Source organism: Phyllostomus discolor, chromosome 4 (genome assembly GCF_004126475.2).
Source record: "Phyllostomus discolor isolate MPI-MPIP mPhyDis1 chromosome 4, mPhyDis1.pri.v3, whole genome shotgun sequence".
Taxonomy (NCBI): domain Eukaryota; kingdom Metazoa; phylum Chordata; class Mammalia; order Chiroptera; family Phyllostomidae; genus Phyllostomus; species Phyllostomus discolor.
Genome location: NC_040906.2, coordinates 47350460 through 47362839, shown reverse-complemented (window position 1 = coordinate 47362839; position 12380 = coordinate 47350460). Strand labels below are relative to the sequence as shown.

The window sequence follows — 12380 nt, the reverse complement described above, 5'->3', positions numbered from 1 at the left end:
GAGTCTCAAGGCTGAGTTACAAACAGGTCTAACCTCCTATTTCTCCGGCAGGAAGACATAGTGTCCTTTACGCCACTCCCTCAGGAAGAAGGGGAAGGTTTCATGCCCAAATCCCCCACCGCAGTGTTATATGGCTCATTTTCTCCCCCCCCAACCCTTGCTTCTTGAAGGGATCATAAAATTTAAGTCTAGAACAAATGCAGTTCTTCAGAGAGCAGGTTTGGCTGCCCTTTGAGATACCTAATTTACAACGTTCCCTGTAATGGGCGCCGTCTTACAGCCGGGAAACAAGCCACTGCCTTCAGGAGTCAGGTTTGGTGGCTTTTGTGCCTGAATCCCCTCCATTCTCCTCCCAGCCTCAGTGAGCACAGTTTCTTGTCGTCCTGGTGCAGTGGGGGAGAAAATGAAAGGAAATTTTCCTTAATTCAGTAGTGAAACTTCCCACTTGTGAAGCACTTTGAAACACAAACTAATTAATAAACACAACTCTCTTCAAAAGCAGTGAGGGCTGCCATTCTCCCTGTTCACAGCTGAGGGGGCTGCAGTTACGGCAGTGGCCCGGGGCTGCACACCTCGTCTGGGGGGACCTTTGAGGCACCAGCCCTGTATTCTCAGGATGGCGTGCGGCCTGTCTCAGGAATAATGAGTTTTTATACAGGTTGTAGTTAATGTGACTTCCTCAACGACTCAACGGTGCCCCTGGCACCGGCTATGCAATTACTAATGTTCTTGTCACAAACTGAGTGACCCAATCAAGAGAAGGGAGGAGAAGTGGCTCACTGGATGGCCCTGCATAACCTTCTAGAGATTGAAGAAATCTTTTGCAATCCTCAGCACTGTGCTAAACTGAGAATCAGAAAGACGAGAAGGATTTGTTTGTATCTTCATGGTACTAGGTCCTCGGGGCCAAAGTTCTTAACTACCCTTGCATAGAGAGAGAAATTGAGACCTCGAGACGGCTGCCTTCCCAGAAGGGAATCTTTGGCAGGACTTGCGTCCTGGTATCACTCTCCTGTCTCGGCTCACAAAATGACAGTGTGCCACGTACAAACTGTGAGAGTTTCAATAAGAAAACAATGATCCTAAGTGACGTTATGTGTGAAGGTTTGCCTTGACCACGTGTTTCGTGATAGACTAATTGGTTCGGAATGGTATCACAGATTCGTCATCACAAACTGGCCCTTGTGGTGGTGAAATCTATAAGCAACCATGGGGCTCCCAGTGCTTTGGCTGCATTCACAATTATAACAGTTGTATTTCGAAGATTCTAGCATAGTTGGGTTGTGAGGTTCAGGTCTATCATTCTACACTGTTGGCTGTCAGTATAAGAGAAACACTTAGGATATAACATAGACTTCGGTAGAATTTTTGTTTCTGCCTTCTTAAAGAAGTGTATGCTACTTATATAAGTGATGGAATTAATAGTCATGCATAAGCCCAGCCAGGGCACTTTGAGTTCATTTTCATTCGTGACCACAGTGAGATTTGATGTTATAAAACCGCGCTGTTCCATATGACAGCCACGGGCCATACGTGGCTGGTATGGACTGAAATGTGTTCTAAGCGTAAAACATGTGCTGGATTTTGAAATCTTAATGTGAAAACAAGATTTCAAAATATCTCATTTTTTATGTTGACTGCATGTTGAAATGATAATATTCTGGGTATACTGGATTAAATACAACATATTATTGACATTTAATTTTGCCTCTATTTACTTTTATAATGTGGTTACTAGAAAATTTAAAATTCCATATGTGGATCAAAAATTTGTATGTTAAAATGCTTTTACAGAATCCTAGCTCTTTCAGAGTCTCCTAACTATGAAAGCTGATTCAGCCCCTGAGCCCCCTAGACCACCAAAAGCTCCCACCGTTAGCAACAACTTCCTTTAGAATCAACAGGACATTGATGTCTCAGCAAAAGAATGTTTCCTGACTTTTGAATTTGTCTTCATTCTTTTATTTCCTAATATTAGAACATATCTGAAAGGAAATCCGCCCTGGCCCTGGGCTAACTCCTACTTATCTTTTAAGACTCACTCCATATCACCGCCTCTTGGAAGCCCCCCTCCCTCCGCACCCTCTAGTGGCCCCAAGATGAGTTAGGTGCTCCTGTTCTGTGTCACCATTAGCCAGACTGTCACCACTGGCTTGACTCTTGACCCCATTTCTATAAAGTCCTTAAGGCCAGAGATTGTTCTTAATTTCTATATTTCTAGTACCTAGCTCAGTGTCCAGAAACATAACACAAATATTTATTGAATAACTATTTATTGAACAATGGGTGAATAAAAATAATTCATTAATTGACATTGTTATTTCAGAATTATTAGAAAGAGTGACTTATATTTGATTATTACCTCCCAAAAGTTAGGTTACTTCACAGGACTGTGGGGGAAACCCTTCCTCATTAGAATCATCACATTATGTTTACTGCAGTTCAATGCAGAGACTCCCCGCTCCAGTCAGGAGTGCTCCGGAAATGATGTTCCTGAGTACAGATTGCTGTGTGGAAATTATACAGTCACCACTTATTTGTCTTTGTATATCGTAACCCAACTAAGCTGATGGCAGAGGGGATATTACCAATCGACATAAGGCATTCATTGGGGGTTGAGAAGGTACCCACAGAAAAACTAACCTATTGTATTTTGGCATCACATAATTTATTGCTCAACACTTTGAGAGTTAATGGGAGTGTTATAATATTTATTCTGGCTCAAAAAGCATAGAACAGACTGTTCAGAACAAGTCAGGATGTGTGTTAACCCTACTTAAATTAAATAAGAACCATTTTTCACAGCAAGTGGCCTGCGGTACAAACGAGACAGGTGGGATGACCCCACAGGTTGAGGGGATGGAAGGGACCCTCATGCTGAGTGGAACACCTGAGAGGTGAGACCAGCAATCCAACATTCTGGCTCTCTCTCCCAACAGCCCAACTACACCCTTTAGAATAGATAAAACTTTTCAGTAGGTCCCCTCCAGATGGAGCAACTACATGGGCTCTGAGATTAGAAGCCCTATCACCTGCTCATTGGCTCATTAAAAAATGGGCAAACAAAAACCAGAGACGAACCAGCCCTGCCAGTTTCTGACTGTTGTCCGCTGCGGGGACATTGCCTCTTGGACAGACGCTTAATGAACTGACCCCTTCCTCTCTGGTCCTTGTGTGCCGCTGGCCAGAGGCTGGGCAGAGGGACGAGCTGCAGTGCCACAGCTTGTTAACGCCACGGGCCTGTCATCATTCTCAACGTGTTCCTACCAGCTCAGGAGAAAAACTGAAACCTACGTTATATGTGCTTGATATGAATGCTTTCAATTAAAACCACTGCATGCACTAATATTATCTGCGTTTGAGAGATGAAGAAACTGAGGCTTGGCAATATCTAGAGATCTGCCTGGAGGGAGAGTCACGGAGGAGATTTCCGAGGCCCAGTCTGGGCCACTTTCCACTGCAACACTCGCTTCACGGAAACAGCCCATGAAGACCACACTGCCTTCACTGGACTTCCATACAACCTTGGATCTTTCCAAAGAAATAAAGCATGATGTGTGCTCGGCCTCCTGCAGGTGTGGCTACCTCACACCATTCCTGAGACCAGGTCTCCTTGGGTAAATGTGACTCTGTGCACCTGATAACCGCAGCGAGTCCAGCGGTGGCCCGTGCTGCCTGAGAGCTCGGTGGATGCCGACCGGCATTATTTAAGTTTTCATTCAAAATCTCCTTTAGGGTGACTTCTGAGCTCCTGAAGTGCCTGTTCAAGAAGATCAACAAATGGCTGAAGACAGATTTTTCAGCCAGAGGAAAGACTTATTACCTTAGCCCCGGCCTAATGAAAACAGAGGTGAAATACCAACCTGCACTAGATAAACAGCACACTGAGCCATCCATCACACTCAGCCACACTCGGCAGAACACCCTAACCGATGTCACCTGACTTCCCGCTTCACTCAGATGGGTATTCACAGCCTGACAGAGCTGGGACCTTTTCCCACCAGTTTCTGTCCCGATAAAGACTTGGCCAGGAATCCTTTAAGCCAGGGGTCCCCAGCTTCCTGCCCACAGACCAGCACCAGTCCAGGCCTGTTAGGACCGGGATACCCAGCAGGAGTTGAGCTTGAATGTAATGCACTTGAATCATCCCCGAACCACCTTCCCTGCACCCACCTCTTCCCCTAATTTCATCCCCTGCTGTCCATAGAAAAATCCCCTTCCACAAAACTGGTCCCTGGCTCCAAAAAGGTTGGGGACTGCTGCTTTGGGCTATTCCCTCACCCAGTCTAAATTCCCTTTCTTCCATAGCCACAGACAGCAGTAGTTTCTGACGCTACTGCTCAACACTTCTCACCTGCATGCTCCACACCAGTGTTTCCTTTCAGGACACAGTTTCTCCGCTGGGTCTACTAAGCATCTCCAACGGCAAATGTTTCTCAGGGCCAACTAGTTGTTAACTGGCGTATCCATTCTTCCAGTATAAGCCTGCCCAGCGTATGACAGGCGCTCTGGGTGCAGAGAGGCAAGGTCTTGTCTTTTAGGAGCTCAGTCTGGGAAAGACAGAAATTTTGCATGTGTATAGACATTATTTTGCTTTTTCATATATCTCTCATTCTGCCTTAACAATCTCACATGTGGCAGAGAAAGTAAAACCACTTGCAAGAAAAGGACTCTGTAGAGGGTAGGTAGTACGTGAAATGGGTGAAGGGGGTCAAAAGGTACAAATTTCCAGATAGAGAATCGGCCATGGGGATGTAATGTACGGCATGCTGACCACAGTTAGCAACACTGGTGTGTACATTTGAATGTTGCTAAGGGGGTAGATCTCATCACAAGAAAGAAATTATAACTGTGTGGTGATGAATGTTAACTGGAGTTATTTTGGTGATCCTTTAAAAATATATACATGTATCAAAACATGTACATCTGAAACTAATATAATGTTATATGTCAGCTATATCATAAAATAGAGGAAGCTATGACTGAGATATGTGGTATCACTGATAGAAGGAAACTAGAACCCTGAATATTTAATTAGACTTTAGTCTACCAACTTCAGCTCCACGATTTCCCCCTACCATATGAGACTTCTTTGATGGTTTTCAGATTTTCTCTTTTCTTCCAAAAATGTAAAAATCACCTCTGAGAAAAATAAAATTCATCATGGCCTTCCCTGGCTGGTAACAATGTAGACATCATGGACCCAAACCGTGAAGTAAAATTCTCAAAGAAGGGACTATATTGCCATCCCCTGGGACTGGGTTTTGCAAGATGCGCACCACTTGTGGGACTGCTCCGAGCTGGGCTGTGTCTGTGCAGCAGTAAGTGGAAGAAAGCAACGTGCATTTTGTTCACAATGGCATTCTGAGGAACACGTTCAAAGAGCTTTAGCACATTGTAAAATTGCGTTGATGTCTATTGATCTCTGAGATAAGGAATCATAATAGAAACAAAATTTAATATTAAATATACTTGTGGAATGCTTATGATTTTAGAAGCATGGAACATATGGTATCTTATTTAATACTCACTGCAATCCCATGGTGTTTTAGTAAGCTCAATTACACAAATGAAGAAATAAGAGTAGCAAAGCTATTATTTGGACCGAAGTCCTTCAAGGATATTCAGAGATGGTCAGACTCGTGTTAACTCAGAAGAAACAGATGCATAAATGAGAACATTGACCATGCACAGTGGAGGATATCCCTTTCCTGAATGCAGAATATTTTCTTGCTATCACATCATCTGCAAAGCTCTGCCATTGTTCAGAAATCTGTGAATGGAGAGTGAAGAGTATTGAGAATGTTCCATGCAGACCATGGTAAGGCCAGATAACACTTCATGTCACCTCTCTCTCTCTCTCTCACACACACACACACACAAATCTGATGACTGGAGTGATTCCCTTCCTTGTCTCCATCACCACTTCTCTACACAGGCAGTTCTAGACAAACCACCAAATTCTGCCTCTCTGATTGCTTATTTTGATCCTGGTACACCGCATCTGAGGGCACATCCTTCCTTTACTTTGGGCCACACTGTGTTCCCAGAGCAGGTATGTTTTGCAAATTAGTTCCTTAGGATGCTAATGAGTATGACTGGGGTGGGTGATGAAGTTTCCTGATTTCAAAAACAAAATGTGTGCCCTGGCCAAGTGGCTCAGTTGTTTGGAGCATCATCCTGTGCACCAAGAGGTTGCAGATTAGATCCCTGGCCAGGGCACATACCTAGGTTGCAGGTTCGATTCCCAGTCAGGGTGTGTATGGGAGGCAATGAATTGATGTTTCTCTCTCCCTCTCACCCCCAAATAATAAACATACCCTGGGTGAGGATTTAAAAAAAACAAAAACAAAATGTTTAAGAGAAATGCAAAAGTGAAAATGTGCAACAGGCACGGCGGCTATCAAAGACAGCCCCAGACTGACTAGAGAAGCACCTTGCAGACCTTGTCTTCCTGAGGACGCTGTCCTCTGAAATCACTTTTCCTTCCTAAAGGGTAATGAGACATGTTGTCTCTTTCAAATACGCATTTATTTACCTAGCTCATTGCTTAGAGGTCAACCGCTTGCCCATTTTCCAAGTTTCTGAGAGACATCTCACTGTCACCTCCAAGTACCATCTGTCATTTATTTATTTCCATTGCTTGTAACACTTATACTTCGTAGATGAATAAACTTTCAAGCAGTAAGTTCATTTTACTGAAACCGTGTCTAACACTGTTAGCATCTCACCCACTATGGCTGTTCCATAAATGTCAGATGATAAGAAGAGCTGGGATTTGGGACTTTTCTTCACTGGTTGTGAATTTTGGAAGTAATCCAGCTGTCAAGCCAAAGACAAACGTCACCTGTGCTGTTTCAGATCCATCATGTGTATGAAGTGGGAAGATAAGGTTACACCCAGAGGTGCTGAGACATGGGAAAACGAACCAACCCAAGGGGCATGTTAATGAAAGCAGAACTCTGCCAAGCAGAGCTTATCAACAAGAGACCTCAGACTCCCCAAATGGGTGTAGTCCAAGATCAAACCTGGCCAGCCCTTACCCATGGCTGAGAGGCACTTGAGACCCTGTGTGAAGCACCATCTGAACTTTGCTGGCACCGGCCCAAAGGCCTGCGATGGACTTTGATCTTGTAGCTCTAAGTGCCGCAGGATTTGAGACTAAAGTGAGGCTTGAGTACCTTCACAGTGACAAAGGTGGACATCAGGGGAAAGCAAGGCCGGCCCCAAACCTCAATCGCATGCCAAGGATGCCACACTCTGCCGAGAGGGACTCAGCACCTCACAAAGTGTGCTTTGAGCCCCAGGTCAGAGCAGAGGCATCAGTACCTTCCTCAGTGATGTTTTGTGTCTTCCCCTGCCCCTTGTGCTGTGAGGTTCCTGTGCAGCAACAGCTTTGTGCGTGAATATCTGTCTCCCTGGTGAACTTACACTCCATGGCGTGTCACATGCTGTGGCAGTCAGAGAACTGTTGTGTGGCCTACACGCTGGACACACACTATGAAGACAGTTTTTCTTTGTTCTGTGGAGCCGAAACTAAGCCCAAGTCTTGCAAAGCTGTTCTCATGACCAGGGTTTGCCAATTTTGAAAAAAGACGTGGTATATATCCAGCCCTCACTTCCTGTGTACCTTTTTCTTAGGAGGCTCTGTTCATGGAGTCGGACAGCTGGCAGCCAAGTGTTGAGAGAAGGAAAGCCGGTGTGTGCTGCGTGCTGACGAAGCGCAGGGTGAGGGGAGCCCGCCAGTCGTGCTGAGTGACATTCCGCACCGTCGGCCTGGGCCAGATGCCCTGTGCAAAGCGGCCTGTGTGGGTCTGCAGCTCTGGGGGGGCATTTCAAAGAAGGGATTCCTCCTGTTTGCATTCTCTTCCTGATATGTCTGAAACTCTTTCCCTGTGCGTGGGGGAACCGTGTACTTCATTAATTACAGTGCTGAGTGTTACCTGGTGAAATAGTTACTTGAAATGCTAATTATACCACAGCAGCCAAAGAATAAGGGCCCTGAAGAACTGAATCAAAACAACAACAAAACTATAACTATTTTCTCTGCTGTTATTGTTAGATGATCATGCACTGCCCTGCCTTTCCCTACGAAGGGGGATTGAAAGCAAAATTCTTTGGTGACTGAGGTTGCCAACTGTCATATATTTCACCTCCACCCATGATTCTCTGGCAAAGGCATGAACTGGAGTCACATGTTCATCACGTCACATGTGACTCTCTGCATTTTGCACAAGATCCCTGGGGGTGTTTGACTGCATTAGTATCCTTTAATTTAACAAGCTTATGATACTGAGCTTCATTCCATATGTTGAATTACTAGCATTGTTTTAAGTCATTAAAATTGTCATTTAAAATAACTTTTAAAGCAGAAAAGGACACAGCCTAATTCCTTCAGGTCTCCCAATCCAAAGCGCACATATTAAATAACAATACACAACAGTCCTACACCTGTTTGCTTATGTGCGTGACTGCTGTCGTTCCCTCACTGCCCTCCTTGGGCTCCGGCTCCAGCCCACTGGCCTGTGCGCGCTCCGGGGACACACGGGTCTGGGCCTGCGCACCTGCTGCCTCCTCAGTCCACCTGCTCTTCCCCGGGATCTGCGCAGCTCCTCCAGGCACTTCCTCTGGGTTTTTGTTCAAAGGTTTCCCTTAGTGAGGCCTTCCCTCGCCATCCTGTCTAAAGTCCACCCCCTCACCCTGGACCCAGCACTTTCTGTTTTCCTTTCAGGCTTTATTTTTCTCCTAAGCATTTACTGTTAGACTATAAATATACACATACTATATATTTTATTTTCAGCTACTTTTAGTGTTTGCCTCTCCAAGCAGAATCTAAGGACAGAGAGTTTTTGCTTGTTTTGCTTCCTCTTGCAATAGGGCCTGGCACATGGTGTTTAATAGGAATTTTTGAATGAAAGAATGAATGAATTATTGGGGCCAGGCTTTGTGTGGCCACTCATGACCAAGCCAATGGTTTCTCATTGCGAGAAGTTTATAGTCTCATGGGAAAGACAGGTATGAAGTATGTAATTAAAACAAAATATGCTTATTGCAGGGAGCTGTGGGAGCAAACGGCAGAGGACCCTAACCTGGTCTCCCTGGGGAAGTGATGTTGCAGCTGAGTCCTGAGCTCATTTGAAGGGCCGCAGACAAGAGGGAACGTGGTGAGTTCCAGGTGGATGAAGCTGGGTTGTGAAAAGTGAGAAGGGTCCAGAGGAGCCATGAGGCTGGCAGTGGTGGTGGGGGGTGTCCTGAAGGCCTTGCATGTGATCTACAGGAGATTCAGCAACAGAGGGCCTGGCAGGGGAAAACGACATGACCTCCAACAGCATTTTAACCAGATTTGAGAGGAACAAGGTTAAAAGCTAAAGCAAGGGAGACCTCAATTGCACAGAGCATCGAACCTGTCCCTGTGAGAACTGGCTGACTCTGAACAAACGAAAAACAAGTTATCACAGAGGGTACAAATGAAACTATTTTTTGGGATCTGCCCAGTACTAGGAACACACTGAGCTCATTCCTGCCTCAGCATTTTCACCCATAATGTTCCCCTTACTGGAATGTTCTTTTCATCCATCCAAAGCTACCCACCCTTCCTCAACGCGGTTGCGGCCCACCTCTTCTGGACAACCTCCTTAGTAGTTCTTTCTGTCCTCGCTGATCTCTTCCTTTGATCTCCTAAAGCACTAAGGTACACCGCACACAATTAATGGTCTGCTTTCTTGAATAAACTGACACCTTATTACCCCAAGCAGAATGTCCTCTCCTTGCAAACCAGGACCCCACATCCCACCTACCCTCTCCCTACCTACCTAGAGAAGGGATCAGAATATATTAGGGTCTTCCAAAACAGACCAACAGATTTAGGTTCAGATTATTGAATATACTACAATGATACTTTGCAATCTTGGGAGGACTCCTTAAGGAGTCTTACTTTATACATGAGGACATCTAGGCATATGCAGGTCAGCAGGGAAAGCCAGGGGGAAGAACTAAGCTTTAGAGTTACTGCTTGGCTATAATTTAGTTGAGTAAACTCAAGCAAGAAGTGAAAAAAAATGGAAATCCCTGTAAAATGGCTGAGCACTTATAAAGAACAAAGACAGAACACCCCAAATTTAAAAGCAAATTTCCACTATAGCCCCAAATTAGGCAATTGTCACAAGAACATCCAGTAGAACCTGAAAACTAAAACTCAGTGAAGTTTGGCCAACTGTATAAACAACTCCAAGCCTCAGCATGGTCAGTACTGACATCCAAGGTGATGGAGTCAGATAGGCAGAAACAGCTCTACTTCTAGAGGAAGATGTTGTTAGCATTTCTTTCTGTGGTTGTTAGGGAGAACAATATGGACAGTTTCATTAATGAGTACTTTCATTCATGTATTTTTCCAGCGCTTTTTCATCGATTCTCAAGGACCACTGAATGGATCAACATAAAATAGGGTCATGTCTCTTGACTCCAGTTCAAAAATCTCAGTACATTTCAGTATACTATCTTTTGTGAAGTGAGTAGTAAGAAAGATGATGTTTTACTGAGGCCTGATGGGAAAAACAGCAACGAATGGGCTTCCACTGCTGATCTCCACCAAGCCGTGTGTCAGGCTGTTACAACAGGCTCAGACATAAAAGTTACCACTTTTATGTCGCCTACGACATGCGGCAATTAGCCCGAGATTATTTTGTTTGTCAGTTACAATGTGACGGGGATGCCAATCACACAGCTCTGGGTATAGGTATGTCAGCACTTCCCTTCTAGGTCCTTATATTCGAGAGTTTGAGAAACTAATCACGGAATGAATCTTGGCATATAAAAGCTACTTCCCAGACAAATTTTTTAAAAAATACAGATTAAAAAGTTCCATATGCTTTGCCATTCTTATTTACTCATAGGCTCCCCCAAATAAATGAGCAAATCCTTTCCTCTTAGATGCTTTTCTTCTTTCTCTAAAAAAAAATGTGTATTTCGAGGCTTTGGGGTCTTTTTTTTTTAACCTGACTTGCCCATAAAGGTTATCACCTGGAATGAAAAGAATTAAGTCCTTTTGTGCTATACAGAAATATTTTCCATCAGATCGCTATGGGAGGAGGGAAGGCTGGCTGACATTCAAATCTCAAGTTTGAGTTCAGAACTGTCTTTTTTTAGTGTAAATGAGATGCTAGTACTTACACTGTGCATTTAGATGTTCTCTCTATCTTCTTGAAAGATCTTTAAAATTTCAGGTACCGAACAACTGTGAGATCAAAGGTTCAGTCTAGTTTTTTCCATGCAACTCCAGTAACAGGTCTGTACCGATGGCCAACTGTGCTCCAGATGCTTTATGAATATTCACACTAAGGCTACGAAGAGGCGTGACTGCCTTCATTTTATAAGTGAGGAAACCAAAGCTCAGACCAGTGAAGTGACTGCCAGAGGTCACACAGTGAAGTGGGAACAAAAACCCAGGCCCGAGAACAGAGGTTAAATCTGGGGGTTTCCATGCAATCATAACAGAGGTTGGGTCAAGCTAAAACGTATCAGTACTTAAGTGGAACAAACTACTTCCAGTTAGGTAAACTCGAAGGGGCTGGATTCCACTAACACACAGGAAGTGTTTGAGTGGTAACTGCTAGGACTCCACAGGTCTGCGCTTATGTTGAAAAAACAAAATCCAAGTAGCCCCCCATTTAGCAAACTCATTTTTGCCCACGTTGTGGAAATTTGGCAATTTCCCTAGTTGTCTTCAATTCGTTCTAAAAATTTACTGGTTATGGGGGCTAAGCAGGAGGCACTCACTCAAAGCTAGACACGCTCTTGCTCTCAGAGGACCGCACCCTGGACCTGGCCCACGCTGGGCCAAGCGGGGTGCATTACCTCTGACGAGCATGCGATACCAACGTAGCCTGACGTGTCCTCAAACAGTTGCTAGTTGTTACGGTTTCATTCTCATCAGATCTACTCCCAGTATTTAGCAGTCAAAGTCCAGTGTTCACATTTTTCAAAAACAACTTTTCTTTCTCTTTATTGATAACTTTCATTGGAGGAGGAAGGGAAAAAAAACACAAGAGGAAGAAACAGGAGAAGGAGGGAGAGGAGAGATGTGATACGTGTTAAAAGCATTTTTAAAACAATCAGTGGCTGAAGGGGATCTAAGACACTCAGATACCCAAAATCTGTTACCATCTTTCATCTTTTCTTATCATGGATCTATTTTTATCATAAACCCAGCAGGCAAAGACCAAGTCAGCATCCCTCTTTGGCATGGAGCCCGCTGCAATATTGATGATATATCAACCCATTATTATAAGTTGCCTTGTTATCATTATGTGAATGTTATTTTATAAACTTTAATAAGTTGCTTGAATATTTAAGATGAATGGTTTAGAACTCTAAATTCATAT

General features: G+C 44.2%; 1 long non-coding RNA gene across 1 annotated transcript; it reads right to left on the bottom strand.

Moving 5' to 3' along the window:
• Window positions 1–2044: 2044 nt before the first annotated feature.
• Window positions 2045–11636, bottom strand: LOC118500070. Its single transcript, XR_004902598.1, has 4 exons — window positions 9090–11636; window positions 5141–5425; window positions 4355–4550; window positions 2045–3760 (listed from the first exon to the last, which is right to left on the bottom strand). It is a non-coding gene; the product is annotated as an uncharacterized LOC118500070 (long non-coding RNA).
• Between the last annotated feature and the right edge of the window lie 744 nt (window positions 11637–12380).